We start from the raw sequence: 18,035 nt of genomic DNA on the forward strand, positions 1-18,035 counted from the left end.
GTAGCTCATGGGTTTAATAATATATGGGGTTTCTCACATTGTCTTCTTGCAAAGATTAGATGTTTTTATATTCTGTTGGATGTGAGGGTTGCTGCCAAGACCAGCATGTGTTGCCCATCCCTAATTGCCCTTGAACTGAGTGGCTTGTTAGGTCATAGCAGAGGGCAATGAAGAGTCAGAAACATTGCTGTGGATCAAGAGTCACATGTAGATTGGACCATGCAAGAATGGCACATTTCTTTCCCGAAAGGACTTCAGAGAATCAGATGGGTTTTTAATGATAATTGATAGCTGTCATGGCCACCATTTGTAGATTTATATTCCAGCTTTATTAATTGAATTTAAATTGCACCAGCTGCCATGATGGGATTTGAACCCATGTCCCCAGAGCATTAGCCTAGGCCACTGGATTACTAGTCCAATGAAGTTAGCAGTACGCCACCACCTTTCTTCATACTACACCAAAACCCAACAATGTCTTTATTGTCTTAAGGCCCACTTGCTTAATAGTTTCCTAGCTAGCCTCCCCACCTCAATTCTCCATATGAAAATTGATTAAAAGTATCACAGCTTGCATTCTTGTCAGTACAAAGTTCCACATTCCATCACTGTCTGTTCAAGTTCCTTGGGTGTCCTCTGTTCTGGCATGTTAACTTCCAAGTTTTTGTAATTGTATTCATACCTTTCTATGGACCTGCCCCACCCAACCTTTGTGATCTTAAGTCTTGAGATGCCACTTGCATCTTCCAGTTTTCTAACACATCTCCAACTCCCTTTGCTTCAACGTTCTCAGACATTTGTTCAACCGTTACATCTTGCACTTTGATGTTTCTTATTAATTCTCTCTGTTCTTACTGATGCAGTGAATCTGGAGGAAAGGATAGTACAAGTTAAGAATGGGAGAGTATAACTTCCTTCGGGATTAAATAAAGAGAATATCGGTGGAACCATGTTGATCTGTGGTTTCTCATGTGGGTATCTATAGCAACTGTGAAGGTTGGAAAAGCAAGAGACCAGATGGCTATATTGTCTGTCTGGTGCCAGGGTTCGGGACATTTGTTCAGGGCTGGAGGGGAACTTAAAATGGGAGGGTGAGGATCCAGTCGTCATGGTCCATGTAAGTACCATCAACATAGTAGAGATAGGAAAGAGATTCTGCATAGACAGTATGAGAAGCAAGGCACTAAATTAAGAAGCAGAACCTCAAAGGTGGTAATTTCTGGATTATTACTTAAGCCACATGCAAATTGGCGGAGGGACAGATAAGAGTAGAGAAATTGATGCATGGCTCAAAGACTGGCCTGGGAGAAATAGGTTTCAGTTTGTGGGACACTGGCACCAGCATTGGAGAAAGTGGGATCTGGGTGGTCTGCATTTGCACTGTGCTGGGGCTTGTGTTCTCGCAAGCTGCATTACTAGGGAAATAGGGTTTTAAACTGAATACTGGAGGCAAAGCTTCAAATCTGGGATATGGTGAACCAAAGTGTGGAGACAAGGTAAGAGAGAAAGGTACCAATAGGGGAATGATAAACAGACCATGTCATGTAGGGACAAAGTATAAGCCTAAGCGAGATGAGACCAGACCAAAGCCTCTGTATCTAAACACAAGTTGCATTTGAAACAAAACTGCTGGACTGATAGCACAAATATATATAGATATAGAAGTACGATTTGATGGCCATTACAGAGCAATGGCTACAGGATGGCATAGATTGGAACCTGAATATTGAAGGGTACTTGAGATTTAGAAAGGACAAGAAGTTAGGAAAATATAGAGGGGTGGCTGTATTAGTTTTTGATAGTATTAGCAGAATAGAGAGAGATGACCTGAGTTCAGGAAATCAGGATGTAGAAGTGGTTTGGGTTGAAATGACAAAGGCAATGAGTCACATGAGACTCTTCATAGTAACTGCATGTAGGACAGACTATAAAAGAGATAATGGGAACTTGTTAGAAATGTATGGCAGTAATCATGGGGGATTTCATAGTATGATGTGGACGTGCCAGCGTTGGACTGGGGTGGGCACAGTAAGAAGTCTCACAACACCAGGTTAAAGTCCAACAGGTTTATTTGGTAGCACAAGCCGCAAGCTTTCAGAGCGCTGCTCCTTCATCAGGCAAGTGGGAGTTCTGTTCACAAACAGGGCATATAAAGACACAAACTCAATTTACAAAATAATGGTTGGAATGCGAGTCTTTACAGGTAATCAAGGCTCAAAGATACAGACAGTGTGAGTGGAGAGAGGGTTAAGCACAGGTTAAAGAGATATGTATTGTCTCCAGCCAGGACAATTAGTGAGATTTTGCAAGCCCAGGCAAGTCGTGGGGGGGTTACAGATAGTGTGACATGAACCCAAGATCCTGGTTGAGGCTGTCCTCGTGTGCGGAACTTGGCTATCAGTTTCTGCTCAGCGATTCTGCGTTGTCGTATGTCGTGAAGGCCGCCTTGGAGAACGCTTACCCGAAGATCAGAGGCTGAATGCCCATGACTGCTGAAGTGTTCCCCAACAGGAAGAGGACACTCCTGCCTGGTGATTGTCGAGCGGTGTTCATTCATCCGTTGTCGTAGCGTCTGCATGGTCTCCCCAATGTACCATGCCTCGGGACATCCTTTCCTGCAGCGTATCAGGTAGACAACGTTGGCTGAGTTGCAAGAGTATGTACCGTGTACCCGATGGGTGGTGTTCTCACGTGAGATGACCGCACAGGACCTTCAACTGATGCTATACACTAGATGACATTTTCTTCCTTTGGACTCATGGTGAACAATCACTGAAACAACTATATGATGCCATCAACAAGTTCCATCCCACCACCAGACTCACCATGGACTACTCTCCGGAATCGGCTGCATTCTTGGACACGCATCTCCATCAAGGACGGTCACCTCAGCACTTCGCTGTACCGCAAGCCCACGGATAACCTCATGATGCTCCACTTCTCCAGTTTCCACCCTAAACACGTTAAGGAAGCCATCCCCTGCAGACAAGCCTTCCATATACACAGGATCTGCTCAGATGAGGAGGATCGCAACAGACATCTCCAGACGCTGAAAGATGCCCTCATAAGAACAGGATATGGTGCTCGACCCATTGATCGACAGTTCTGACGCGCCACAGCGAAAAACTGCACTGACCTCAGAAGACAAACGCGGACAGAGTGCCCTTCGCCGTCCAGTACTTCCCCGGAACAGAGAAGCTACGACATCTTCTCCGGAGCCTTCACCATGTCATCGATGAAGACGAACATCTTGCCAAGGCCACCCCCACTTCTTGCCTTCAAACAACCTCAAACAGACCATTGTCTGCAGCAAACTACCCAGCCTTCAGGAGAACAGTGACCACGACACCACACAACCCTGCCAGAGCAACCTCTGCAAGACGTGCCGGATCATCGACATGGATGCCATCATCTCACGTGAGAACACCATCCATCAGGTACATGGTCCATACTCTTGCAACTCGGCCAACGTTGTCTACCTGATGCGCTGCAGGAAAGGATGTTCCAAGGCATGGTACATTGGGGAGACCATGCAGACGTTACGACAATGGATGAATGAACACTGCTCAACAATCACCAGGCAGGAGTTTTCTCCTCCTGTTGGGGAACACTTCAGCAGTCATGGGCATTCAGCCTCTGATCTTCGGGTAAGCGTTCTCCAAGGTGGCCTTCACGACACACACAACAATGCAGAATTGCTCAGCAGAAACTGATAGCCAAGTTCCGCACACATGAGGATGGCCTCAACCGGGATCTTGGGTTGATGCTGCACTATCTGTAACTCCCACGACTTGCCTGGGCTTGCAAAATCTCTCTAACTGTGGTGGTGGGAGACAATACACACCTCTTTAACCTGTGCTTAACCCTCTCTCCACTCTGTCTGTACCTTTAAGCCTTGATTACCTGTAAAGACTCGCATTCCAGCCATTATTTTGTAAATTGAGTTTGTGTCTTTATATGCCCTGTTTGTGAACAGAACTCCCACTTGCCTGATGAAGGAGCAATGCTCTGAAAGCTTGTGGCTTGTGCTACCAAATAAACCTGTTGGACTTTACCCTGGTGTTGTGAGACTTCTTACTGTGATTTCATTGTAATCATAGAATCCCTACTGTGCAGAAAGAGGCCATTCATCCCATCAAGCCGACAACGATCCCACCCATCCTATCCCTGTAACCCCACGTATTTGCTCTGCTAATCCCCCTGACTCTAAGGGGCAATTTACCATGGCTAATCAACCTAACCTGCACATCGCTGGTGTGTGGGAGGAAACCGGAGCACCTGGAGGAAACCCACGCAGACATGGGACGAATGTGCGAATTCCACATAGACAGTCACCCGAAGCTGGAATTGAATCCGGGTCCACCGCTATGCAGCAGTGCTAACCCCTGTGCCACCGTGCTGCCCGCCCCATAGACTGGAAAAATTAGATTATTTCCTAGAATGTTTTCAGGATATTTCTTCGAACAGCACATTCTGGAGCCAACCAGGGGGCAGGCTGAACTAGACCTGGTTTTGTGCCATGAGAGAATTAATTGATATCAGTGAAGGTACTCCTTAGTATGATTGAACTTTGAGGGAGAGAGAGTGCTTCCAAGATTCTCATTTTAAACTTAAATAAGGGCAACTATGAGGGCATGGAAGTGGAGCTAGCTAAAATGAACTGGCAGAAGAGATTAAGTGATAAATCAATAGTGGTTCAGCAGCAGATATTGAACAGATATTTTAGAATACACAACAGATGCATTCCAATGAGATAGAAAAATTCTAAGGGGCAGGCCCACCATCTATGATTAACCAAAAAGATTAACGACAGTAACAAACCTCAGGCAAAAGCACATAATTGAGCAAAGATGGGTGGAAGTTCAGAAGATTGGAAAGAATATAAAGAATAACAAAGACTGACAAAAAGTTGAATAAGGAAGGAGAAATTATAATATGAAAAAAAAACTAGCCAGTAATATAAAGATGGCTAGAAAGAGTTTCTATAGATATTTAAATATGGAAAGCGTTAACAAAGTGAGCATTGGTCCTATAGAAAGTATGCCTCGGAAATTGATAATAAGGAGATGGATGATGAATTAAGCAGGTATTTTGCATTGGTCAGCACTGTAGAGAACAAAGTAACCATAATAACCAGAAATAGCTGTAAATCAGGAACTAGAAGGGAGGAACTTGGGAAAATTAAAACCACCAAGAAAGTGGTTGGGCTGTAGGCTGACAAATCATCGAGTCCGGATGGACTTAATCCTAAGGTCTTGAAAGAAATGGCTAGTGAGATAGTTGATGTATTGGTTTTAATTTTCCAAAATTCCCTAGATTTGTGTAACGTTCCATGAGATTGGAAAATAGCAAATGTAACTCCTTTATTCAGAAAGGGAGGGAGATAGAAAGCAGGAAACTACAGACAATTTAGCCTAACGTTTGTCACAGAGAAAATGTTAGAGACAATTATTACATATCCTATGGCAGGACACTTGAAAAAAATCAAGGCAGTCAGGAAGAGTCAACATGATTTTGTCAAAAAGAAATTGTATTTATCCAATTTATACGAGTTCTTTGAAGGAGTTCCATGTGCTGTGGATAAGGGGGAACTGATGGATGTACTGTAATTAGATTTCCAGAAGGCATTTGATGAGGTGTCATGTAAAAGGTTATTGGCATGGATAGAAAGAAGATTGGCAAGCTAAGAGGGAACATAGTTGACCTATATGGGGCATTTTCTGGTGGGCAGAATGTGATGAGTGGTGTGTCACAGGGAAGAGTGCTGGGGCCTCAACTTTTTACAATTTATTTAAATGACTTGAATGACGAGATCAAAGGTATGGTTGCTAAGTTTGCTGATGACACAAAGGAAGGTAAGTTGTGAAGTGGACATAAGGAAAGCACAACGGGACATTGGTTAAGTGAGTTGGCAAAGATCTGGCAAATGGAATATAATGTAGGCAATTGTGAAATTCTTTGTTTTGGCAGGAAGAATAAATGAGAAGCTTATTATCTAAATGGTGAGGGATTTCGGAGCTCTGAGATTCAGGGGGATCTGAGTGACCTGGTGCATGAAACACAAAAGCCAAGCACACAGATACAGCAAGTAGTTACAAAAGTTGCTAAAAGTTGTTATTTATTACGAGGGGAATTGATTACAAAAGTAGGTAGGTTATGCTTCAGTTGTACAGGGCATTGGTGAGACTACATTTACAGTGTTGTGTACAGTATTGGTCTCCTTGTATAAGGAAAGATTTGAATGCATTAGAAGCAGTTCAGAGAAGATTTACTGGACTAATATCAGGAAGGGTTGGGGAGGTTATGTTTGTATCCAGTAGAATTTAGAAGAGTAAGAGGCGACTTGGTCAAAACCTTTAAGATCCCGAGGGGGGTCTGTGGAGAGGATGTTTCCTTTGGGGCCACTTATTTTCGAGAGGAGGAAAAATCTTTTCTGAGGGTTGTGTGTCTTTGGAACACTCCACCCCAAAAGGCAGTGGCAGCAGAGTCTTTGAATATTTTTAAGGCAGAGTTAGATAGATCCTTGATTACCAAGGGGGTGAAAGACTGTAGGGTTAAGGTTACAGTGAGATCAGCCATGATCTAATTAAATGGCGGAGCAGGCACAAGGGACTGAGTGGCTCCTGCGTCTAATTCCGTATGCACATCATATCCAAGCAAAAGTCAAGTAACAGCAAAAATGGCTTTGCATGAAAGCCTCTTGAAAGCCCTTTGACTTTGACATGAAGACTTGTGGAGTATCTTCCTCATATTTGGTTGCCCTCAGCAATTTTTTGCCATTCTCTGCTAATTCCAAGATGACGTGCAAGCTGTGATCCTCACCAATGGTACCACCACAGACGCTATTTTAGTGATGACTGGGGTCAGACAAGGCTGTATAATTGCACCAACCCTCATCTCCATCTTCCTGGCTGCAATATTGCACCTCACCTCAGTAAATTACCCACATGCATAGTAATAAGATCATAAGAAATAGTATTAGGAGTAGGCCATTCAGTTCCCCTGCGCTTCCATTCAATAAAATCATGACTAACCGGATTATGGTCTTAGCCCCACTTTACTGCCAGCCCCCGATCATCTTTACTCCATTGCAGGTCAAAAATCTGCCAAACTCACTTTGAATATATTCAAAACCTAGCCTCCACTCCTCTCCATCAAAGAGAATTCCAAAGACTAAGAGCCCCCCTAAAAAAAAAATCCTCCTCATCTCTACCATCCGTGGGATTATGACTGAACACCTCTAAGCCAGTATCCTGCCTAAACCTCTTAAATGGGAGAGCCCTTATTTTGAAACTGTACCCCCTAGTTCTCGATTACTTCATGGGGGGGGGGGAATACACCCTCAGCATCTACCCCGTGAAGCCCTCGTGGAATTTTGTGTTTCAATAAGGTTAGACAGAAAAACGTTCAATCTGAAACTAAAATCACTCAAACTTCAGTCATTAGCATCATATGCATACTGGAGCTCAATGTGTGTATTTAATAAGAAAATAAGCTTCAAGTCAGTGTCAACTCCTTCTCCAAGGCATATGGGAAAATGGGCTTTACCTTGGAAAACCAAGATCCTCTTTCAGCCAGCTTCCACATCTCCCCCATTATCAACAGTGAGATCCTGGAAAAATGGACCATTTTACGTATTTGTCTCCCATGACCCAAATGTGATTGTGGTCTCACAATGTAGCAACTCTTGATCCCTTCAGGCCAACTAGAGGTGAGCAATAAATGTTGTATTGTCAGGAAAGCTTGTCAGTCTTGTCCCTGGCTTAAGGAGAGGTGAGTTGACCTTGCGTTCATGTCCCCTCAGCCCTTCATAAAACACTACTTTTGCTGCTGTTAGTTTTAGAGAGTGACGAGCACTGTTGATCAAGGAAAATAAAATGGTTATGATCGGGTTATTGAACTTCTTGCGGCACTATGGTTTCTGTGCCACCCTCCTGACCTGTGGCTTGTGAGACATTTGTGAAAACTTTATCAAGAAGAGTTTGCAGGTCTGATGCATTGAGGTTGTGGGCTTTTTTTTATGCTGTTGTGCTGTGCAACTATCCTTGTCTGACTGCCTTTGCCAGCTGGCCAACCAAATTTTCCAATTATAATTCTCCACATAAAATGTGCAGCTTTAATATTCAGATTAAAAATGTCCAGCCTTTCAGTGCCTGTAACAGCATGCATCATTGCAGTAAACCATTTGATTTATATCTGTTCTTTTCCTGTCTTGTGGTACACCACAGTACCCATTAGATTGTAATCTGATAGTATTGAGTAAATGCCGTAGTTTTGTAAATCAATGGTGGCAATGGTAAAATAATGGAATTATTTTTGTAGCCGTGTGTTTTTTCAAACTTTGGAGCTTAAAATCCAGGACTCAAACTGAAATTCAGATTCCTAATTTTCTTTTACATTTTATTATTGAGTTAAGACAGGGAGAACAATACTAATTAACAAAACACTCAGCAAATAATGCAGAAGTCCCTGTCATAATAAAATGAATGTCTCACCCCCCCTTCAAATATCTTTGTATAAGATAAAGATATTAAACAATTAAGGACTTTTAACATGTAAAAAAATGCTTGAGCTTCTAAAGCTAAAGTTGTGAAAGTGATGGTGATTTTTCTTTGCAATGTTGTAGAGTTTCAAAATGCCATAAATTTAATTTCTCAAGAAGTTACCATGTTTGGAGTACATAGGAATTGGCTCAGTGAGGGCATGCATTTCTAATAGCCAACGTTTGCTTATCTGCAAGTCAGCATTGACTGTTTTGAGTGGTTCACCTACTTAGGTTCTAATGTCATTATTATGAGTTCCCAACTCATCCTGTCCTATGCTTCAATAGCATATGTCGTGGAATAGAAGAGCTTCAGGAGAGTGGGAAATTACCTGTAATTTGTAACAGGAGGCGGTCATGCCTCTTTGGATATTGTCTTCTGATTTGGTCAGTGGTCAGGGACAGGAGGGCGTGACTAAGGGTAGGTGTGGGGACCCAGAAGATAGAAGTGGAGGAGTCTAAACCTTTGCAATTGTGCAACAGGTTTGAGGTTCTTGTAACAAATATGGATGAAAGTGGTAGGTGCAGGGTGGATGAACAATCTGACCATGGTACAGGAAGCCATTTAAGTGAGGGCAGTTAATAGGAATGTAGTATTATGAGACAGTATAGCCAGAGATGGATACAGTTCTCTGCAGCTGAGAGCAGGAGTTCAAAAGGATTTGATGTGGAGATGCCGGCGTTGGACTGGGGTAAACACGGTCAGAAGTCTAACAACACCAGGTTAGTGCATGGTTACGCTACGACAACGGATGAATGAACACCGCTCGACAATCACCAGGCAAGACTGTTCTCTTCCTGTTGGGGAACACTTCAGCGGTCACGGGCGTTCGGCCTCTGATCTTCGGGTAAGCGTTCTCCAAGGTGGCCTTCACGACACACAACAGCGCAGAGTCGCTGAGCAGAAACTGATAGCCAAGTTCCACACACATGAGGACGGCCTCAACCAGGATATTGGGTTCATGTCACACTATCGGTAACCCCCACAGCTTGTCTGGACGTGCAGAATCTCACTGGCTGTCCTGTCTGGGGACAATACACATTTCTTTAACCTGTGCCTAATGCTCTCTCCACTCACATTGTCTGTATCTTTAAGACTTGATTAGCTGAAAAGATTTGCATTCTATTCAGTATTCTGTAACTTGAGTTTGTGTCTCTGTGTGCCTTATTTGTGAGCAGATATCCACGCCATCTGACGAAGGAGCAGTGCTCTGAAAGCTAATGGCATTTGCTACCAAATAAATCTGTTCGACTTTAACCTGGTGTTGTTAAAACTCTTACTGTGTTTACCCCAGTCCAACGCCGGCATCTCCACATCTTGGTTCTTGATCTAGATAGCCATATGAACAGAGTGGGAATGGAGGGATACAAAAGAATGGTCTAGTTTGGACCATGGAGCGGCACGGGCTTGGAGGGCCGAAGGGCCTGTTCCTGTGCTGTTTTGTTCTTTGTTCTTGAGGCCAGGAACTGGTTTCAATCCCTAAGAAAAGTTAGACGATCCTTCAGCAGCCATCCTTTTGTTGCTTTTGTGGTCAGTTTTTAAAATATGAAAATTAGTCTGAAGTTCAAGATGTACCTGAACATGACATTTGTTTTATTTTTAAATATTTTCCTCTCTCGTCCTGAGGTATGGTAACTTTTGATGAAGTGTGGTTCCATCCAGCAACCGTTGAACCTGGATGCTGTTTAGAGAATCAGATTCATCAGGAAGCTTCACAGCCAACTGCCTTCACCTGATGGATACATGTGCACACTCAACCGATTGCAGTGAAGAGGACAATGTTTAGATGTTTCTCCCTCTTTTTCATAATTCCCTGAAAAAAAATATCAGGGACTTGAGGCTGTGTGTAGTGCCCCTTCTTGCAAGCCTGGATTAGTTCAACCAACTGATTGCAGACTGGGATAAATTTTTAAGTGTGTTAAATAATAATACCATTTGGATAATTTAGCTAAATCATTTTAAAAGCTCGTCATAAAAATGTAATTGAAGAGCTGGGCAGTAACTCAGGAAACTGTCAGGTGTATCAATGTGCTGATTATATAGCCATGATATTAATGAGGACTTTTGAAAGGAACATTTGCTGAGGCATGAATTAATTTCCTGTATGCCTCAAAAAGAAACTGCTGCCTTACACAAGTAATTGAAACTGGCATTGAGGTTTTACAGATATTCCTGGCACTGCAATGTGTCCACTTATAGATGAACAGGTTTACAATCAGGATACATACAGGTTTAACAAGGCCTACTTTGTGATTGGGCAGACGGTACACTTTGTCAGGTTTTCCCCTTGAGTTTCATGCTGGCATCTGAGGTATCAAGGGTTTTTTAAATCATGAAATTGGGACAGGGATGTCTTGACATGCATGAATACCAGTGTTTTTACCCATGACTCAAAGGTTTGTTATGTCTGCTGCATCAAGCAAAGTAAACTTCATTAGCTCTGGCAGCATTTTAAGAGCTTGAAGTCCCAGGAGACTGTCCCTTCATTCATAGTGCTATGGATGAAGCAATCCAAGTTCAAATTCCAGTGCACATTCAATCTATAATTCTTGGTGGCATTAGGTTTTCATTGGGTTGACATTGGATGTTGGATGTGACATATCCAATCCAGAAAGATGAAAGCTATTGTTTCAAATGTGCAGCATTTAACAATATATCTAATACTTATGGAAGTATAAATTTGAATTTAATAATTTGCAATCTCTTTTCATCACGCTCTCACTCCATACTGGCTCACTAGCTCTTCGATTACTTGCTTTTTCATGCATACCACTCCTGAAACAACGACTTTCCCTTGTGTGAAGTTTTAAGTCTTTAAAGTTTTTATTCATTCGTGGGATGTGGATATCGTTGTCTGGGCTAACATTTATTCCTTATCCCTGATTGCTCTTGAACTGAGTGGCTTCCTAGGCCATTTGAGTTAACTCCACATCCACAGCAATGTGGTTATGTAGGCCAGGCCAGGTAAGAATGGCAGATTTACTTCCTCCAAGGACATCAGTGATTCCAGATTTTTATTGATTTCATATTTCACCATGTTGGCCATGGCAGGCTTCAAACCCAGGTCCCCTGGGTCTCTGGATTACCAGTCAAATGCTGCATTGCATTGTTTTCCCAATAATTAGTTTGCTATGTTGCAGTTTGGCATTAGAAGTTATAGTGGCATGGTGTACCTTTTGCATATCCCAGTCTTTGCTGACCTTTGTAATCTGGCTTATGAATATCAAATGGGAATGTATCCACAGGGAATTACTTTGTAGACTGACACTTTTCCGGCCTGCTAATAGTACAGTATAGTAGCTGAACAGTAGAGTTTCAATTACATTGGAGAGAAGATAAACAATTTATATTTAAATTATGCAGGCTTATCCAACCTTTTTGCTCAGGAGGCTGTATTTGCATTTTTCCTCACTCCAGGAGTCAGTGAACAAATTTCAGGAGGATAACATTTGGCACAAAAATAAACTGGATTTCAAAAACAAGTTGTGGTATTAACAGGGCAAATGCCCAAAATCAGCAAATGGTGACCATGAAGACTCAGGAAAAAACAACAAAGCTCCACAAACCAAGAGAGTTTAACCATGAGGAATACTACATCAAAGAGAAGTTTGAGAATGTTTCACAATCACTGCAGCTCGTTGTGAATGAACCCTTGATGTTCAAACCTGGAAATCAATTCTTGTATTCATGCACCTTTTGATCCATGCTTGGACCCTTTGAAAGCTGTGGTGGAAAGGGCTTCTGAGCAGAATTTCTTACAATTGATGAAGATGTTGTTCCAGGAACTGTGCCAGATGAATATGAGGCCAGAAGAATATGAGCAAATCTTATGCAACTGTTGTAGGGAAATATCCCTTTACCAGTGCAGAATAGAAGTTGAGTCGCAAATCAAGGTTCAAAGCGTGTCTTTATTGTACAATTGCTGGGATCCCAGGGAGACCCCGTAGCCAGCTCAGAAACAGTGGCTTGGCCACGTTGATCTCAATTAAATCACATCAGCGGTGTATCTTTATAGAGTTTCAAATTCGAGCGGGAACATTTGATTATGCATTTTTACAATATGTATAAAGTGGTCTGTCAGTTTAAAAAGTCCCTAGGAAGTTTCATCGATTAGCATTTGTATGGTGTGTGTTCGTGTTAATGGGATTACTTGGTCCTGCCCCGGTGTCTAAATGCGTTTCCCATTATCTTCTCTATGTGTCCTCTTATCTGAATTGATCTTATTGTTTCGTGTCTGTGTTTCCTGCTTGTGAGATTGAGTGTTAATGTCATCCTGTCCTGTTGGATGTCTGGAGTATTTCATTCTAATCTTTTATTCTTATATCTTAGTTTATCAGATTTTTATGTCTGCCTTGGCCGAATTGGTAATATTTCAGTGATAGCTTGGTTTTGATAACCCACTCTATGTCTCGTTTCGTAGGGATCTTGATCGTCCTTGGCCAGTTTAAAATGCAGCTGCGCGCTGTTGCTAGGCAGATTAGGGATCTTCCGTAGTCTTTGAAATTCGCGAGTCTCTCAGCTGTGCAGGGGGGGACCCGATCGAATATCCATCCGGGGGTGCCCCTCTGCATTGTTGGCCCGTTATGAGTGGTGCCAATTAGTCCAATAAGAAAATATGTTTGATGCTACAAAATATGGTTTTCTGAAAAATTTCCTCCTTCACAACCAAGCAAGCTACTACATTTATAACAAGAAGGGGTGTCTGGTGAACTGTCCATCCGTGGACTGCTCCTATAAGTGGAAGTGGATTCCTCTCCATGGTGTGTAATCTCGCCGAAGATTTGGTAGCGCCATGTGGTGCAGCTACCAGGCTAAGTGACTGAAGGATGAGCACTGGACTCCGCACCAAGGTTACCTTAGGTCAGCTATCATGAGGATGGTTTGGAACCCAGTGGACAACACTGAATTGAGCTGGAATAGAGAGGCCAAGTACGCCATGGGCTGGAGCATCGTGGAGCAAGGCCATGAGTGTGGGCCGTGCCGGTGCCAATGGCACTACCCCACCCACATGGGTGGGCTACTGGGGCCAGCAGTGTCCTGCTCCTCCCCAAGAACCCTCAAGTCTCTCCTCCTGGGCCCGCAGAGGCTGGAATCCCTCCTCAGGGTGTGGTTGTCACTATTCTGTGCCCTGCAGTCTGGCCTAATTCCACTGCTTTGAAAATCACATTAGAGTTTGACAAGATCAGGTCAGCTAAACCTTCCTTTACTCCCTCTGACCCTGATTACCCAAGCCAAGCTGGCTCACCAAGATGGGGCTTGGAATCCTTAAGAAAGCTTCCACCTCCAGGTGGGACTGAACATGCATTCAGAGCAGGTCTGCTGTCTAGACTTACCAACTTCAACTGACTCATTCCTGGAAGCTTAACTTCACAATCTTCCACCTCCAAACAACTTTTTACCCCACGCATTCAATATTTTTATAACTAATAAGATCTTAATGATTTTTTGAGACCGTTTTTCCTCCCCAGGTGGCTGGCAAGGGTTTTTGGGAAATTAATCTTTAACACACGGAGACTCTGGGGTGGTCCTTGAGGGTCGTCAACCTCTTTTGTCCTGTAATCATCTCTGAGAATGAACAGTGAGGGATTTCTTTCTCATTGCATTTTGCCCCACCAGGTTGAGGAATTTCACAGAACAATGTTGGGGCGGCACGGCAGCACAGTGGTTAGCACTGCTGCTTCACAGCTCCAGGGACCTGGGTTCGATTCCCGGCTTGGGTCACTGTCTGTGTGGAGTTTGCACATTCTCCTCGTGTCTGCGTGGGTTTCCTCCGTGTGCTCCGGTTTCCTCCCACAGTCCAAAGATGTGCGGGTTAGGTTGATTGGCTATGCTAAAATTGCCCCTATAGTGTCCTGAGATGCGTAGGTTAGAGGGATTAGCGGGTAAATGTGTAGGGATATGGGAGTAGGGCCTGGGTGGGATTGTGGTCGGTGCAGACTTGATGGGCCGAATGGCCTGTTTCTGCACTGTAGGGTTTCTATGATTTCTATGCTTTCTTCTTCTTCTCAAATAATATGCAAAAATGTTGTCTTGGCACTTTTCAACGGTTTTGTAAAAGATGTGAACTGTATTTTTTGAACAAAAAGACGTTAAATACAGATGCCGGAAAATCAGTGAGCTGCCAGGAAAGTTTTTTCTTCTCCTGATTCTGTTCTGCTGCTCTGGATTCCCAGTGGGAAATCACTTCATTTTTTCCTATGTAACCCATGAAGACTTATCTTCACAACTCATTAAAGCTCTGAACTTCCTGAAATAAAAAACAGAAAATAAAGAATTACTGATAAGAAAAGTAATGTCATAGCATTCATTTGTTAAGTTAAAAAGAGTAATTAATAAAATGACTGGGTGAGAGGGTTCATTGTGTGCATAACCAACGCAATCCCAATCTCGGTGCTCACTCACCCACAGAGTGGCTGCTTGTGTACATGCTGGTATGGGGTGGTGAAAATGAATGAGAACCCTGAGACCGAGTAAAGCACTGCCTGGTGCCCATCAGCTCCCACATGCTGCAGCTGCAACACAGTAAGTGCTTTGCCATCTATTGCATTTTATTTGATTAAGTTTTCAAGTTTGAACTGTCGCTACATTGCATATTATAGTATCTGATCCAAGTAATTTTGTTTGCTTTAGGGCTTTACTATAAGTTAGTTCACAGAACCTAATTTAACCGTATATTTTTAATACATCTCTCAATCCTTACACTTGCCGAATTCCTGTGCACTCTGGTGAAATCTGCACTTGGATGAAGCTGTTCTATGCTAATACTCTTATTATTAATTTAATGTTTCGCTTACCAATTGAAAAATTTTGTTTAAATCAGTGTCCAAAGTTGGGGAGAAGAACAAAGAAATGCTAGCCAGTAACTTAGCTGCTTTCCAATAAGGTTACACTTTGATTCTTTATTCATCTGCTGTTGGGCCCCAGGTTGCTACTCTTTGTATGTTCTACTCTCGCCTCTGCTCTTGTTGCTGTTGCTGCTACTTTTAAGGCCATGTGCTGCTGAGATCTCCGTGTTTTGCCTCTGTTGATTGATTTTGCCTCTTTGCTGTTGATGCTGCTCTCTGACCTTGGGTCGCTGCTGTTCAAGTCCACATCTCTCACCTCTGCTTTGGCTTTCGCTGCTGATGGTCATAGTTGGTAGTAAATCAGTGACACAGACTTCTCTAACAGAACAGTATTTGTGAAGCAGTTTGCAAAACTTTAGTGGAAGCTTAAGTTATCAAATGTGTAATGGTTACAAATGATTTTGTAAAGTAGCTAGGAGCCATATAATCAGTTCAAAATGAGGTGGCATGGTGGTGCAGTGGTTAGCACTGCTGCCTCACAGCGTCAGGGACTCGGGTTCAATACTGGCCTCAGGTGACTGTCTGTGTGGAGTTTGCACGTTCCCCCGTGTCTGCGTGGGCTTCCTCCGGGTGCTCTGATTTCCTCCCACACTCCAAAGATGTGCAGGTTAGGTAGATTGGCCATGCTAAATTGCTCCTTAGTGTTCAAAGATGTGTAGGTTAGAAGGATTAGTGGGGTAAATATGAAAATGGGACTCCACATCTTGTAAGGAGAACTTGGTTGCTTGTGTCATAATTTTTGATTGTACAAATTATGAATTTGCTATAAGTTAATGCTTTGAGTAAATGTAATATTTGAGATTTAATTATATTGTCCCAGTCTTGTAATCTTCTGCAAGCTTAATTGGAGTCCTAAGTGAATTAAAGCCTGTTCATGTATCTTTTGTTCACTCACATTTAAAATATGTTTTATTTAAAATAACTAAAATGACTTTAAGTATACTATGACACCTTTTGTGTGTGGGCACAAGCTGCAGTCATTATTAAAATCCCTTCATTTTGCACTGAATCTTCCTGTCGTCTTTCTTCTTTTAGTTAACACATTGCACAATAATTTTAGTGCTTGAGACTGGAGTCTGACTTTACCCCCACCCCCCTCATGTTTTGTTTCCTTACACCTTTGCATTTTTTCCCAACTGACACATGAACCAGAAAGCATAAAAGGAATCTTTTGATTTTTTAGATTAGCTTCTAAGCCTAGTATCATGCTTTCTAGTTCCCTGTATAAACCTTAAATTGCTATTATCCATTGTGGTTTCCAGCTATTTTCATTGTGTTTCAATCTGCATTCCAGTGAACACTCTTTTTTCGCACTATGCGATCTTAAATGAATGGAAGACTATTTGGTCAGTAACTAACTTTTCTATTTTAATATCCTTCAACATGGTGATGTGGTGCAAATAGATCAAAAGGGTCTAAGATCTTATCTAAAATAAAGTCTGTGTTTTTGTCATTCTCCCCAAAAAGGATCTTTGCATCCTCATTTCAGTTTATCATTCCCCGATGACCCTTCCAACAATCATTAGTGTAATTCACCACCTTTGTTATATTCTCCATTTAGATTCGGTCTATGCACAATTCCCTTCTCTTCAAAAATGCAGTAATTAACCCGTGCATGAACTATTGTTCTTTGCATCCATTAATCCACCTCCCAGTTCCCTTTTAAAGGATATTTTGGTAGGGACTCAGTGAACCAAACGGCCTCCCTTGTCACCTCCCAGTTGTGTAGCCATCTTGCCCAAAAGTCTGTTTGGTTCTCCACTATCGGTTTTTGCTTTTCTCAGCATTGCAACCATCTTGGTCATGAATTTCCTCCCTTGTGACTGATTATAGATGACCATGCCTTCCTTTTTGAACAAATTTTCTTTGTTCATTTCCATGGCTTCTCTTTCTGCTCCTGCGCTGTTGTGACTTATCATCCCTAAAGATCTATGTATGGCCAAGTTAATGTTACCTGTCGGTGTCTAAAAACAGTGCCTGCTTATACGTTCTCATTAATGACACCCGTTTCTACCTCCCCAGCATCTTCACCCCCCCCCCCCCCCCCCAACCCTTGTGCTTGCCAATAAATATTGCCTCCCAGTTAAAGCAATGCCACGACTTTAAAATTCTTGACCCTGTTTTTAGATTCCTCCATAATTTCACCCCTTCCTATCTCTATAACCGCCTTTAGTCCTTCAAATACCTGATGCTTTTTATTTATTTGTTCATGGAATGTGGGTGTTGTTGACTTGGCCAGCATTTATTGCCCATCCCTAATTACCCTTGAGAAGATGGTGGTGAGCTACCACCTTGAATTGCTGCGGTCCATATGGTATATGTACATTAGGTGCTGTTAAGGAGTTCCAGCATTTTGATCCAGTGACAATGAAGGAATGATATTGTTCCATACAGGGTGGTGTGTAACCTGGAGGAGAACTTGCAGGTGGTGGTGTTCCCATGCATCTGCTGCCCTTGTCCAGAACTTTCTAGGTGGTACAGGTTGCAGGCTTGGATGATATCGAAAGAGCATTGGTGAGTTGCACTCTATCTTGAATAAGGTCCACATTGGTGCCACTGTGTTGGTGTTAGATGGGGTGCCAATCAAGTGGGCTGCCTTACCCTGGATGATGGCAAGCTTCTTGAGTGTTGTTAGAGCTGCACTCAT

General features: G+C 42.6%; 1 protein-coding gene and 1 pseudogene across 15 annotated transcripts in view; both read left to right on the forward strand.

Moving 5' to 3' along the window:
- The window catches only part of LOC144479191 (ankyrin repeat and SAM domain-containing protein 1A-like), a 409,264-nt gene that overhangs the window by 46,610 nt on the left and 344,619 nt on the right, over positions 1–18,035 (forward strand). The window lies entirely within an intron of this gene.
- LOC144511693 (serine beta-lactamase-like protein LACTB, mitochondrial) lies at positions 1,109–13,889 on the forward strand (annotated as a pseudogene).

The sequence above is a fragment of the Mustelus asterias genome, chromosome 25 (assembly GCF_964213995.1).
Source record: "Mustelus asterias chromosome 25, sMusAst1.hap1.1, whole genome shotgun sequence".
In the NCBI taxonomy this organism is placed as follows: domain Eukaryota; kingdom Metazoa; phylum Chordata; class Chondrichthyes; order Carcharhiniformes; family Triakidae; genus Mustelus; species Mustelus asterias.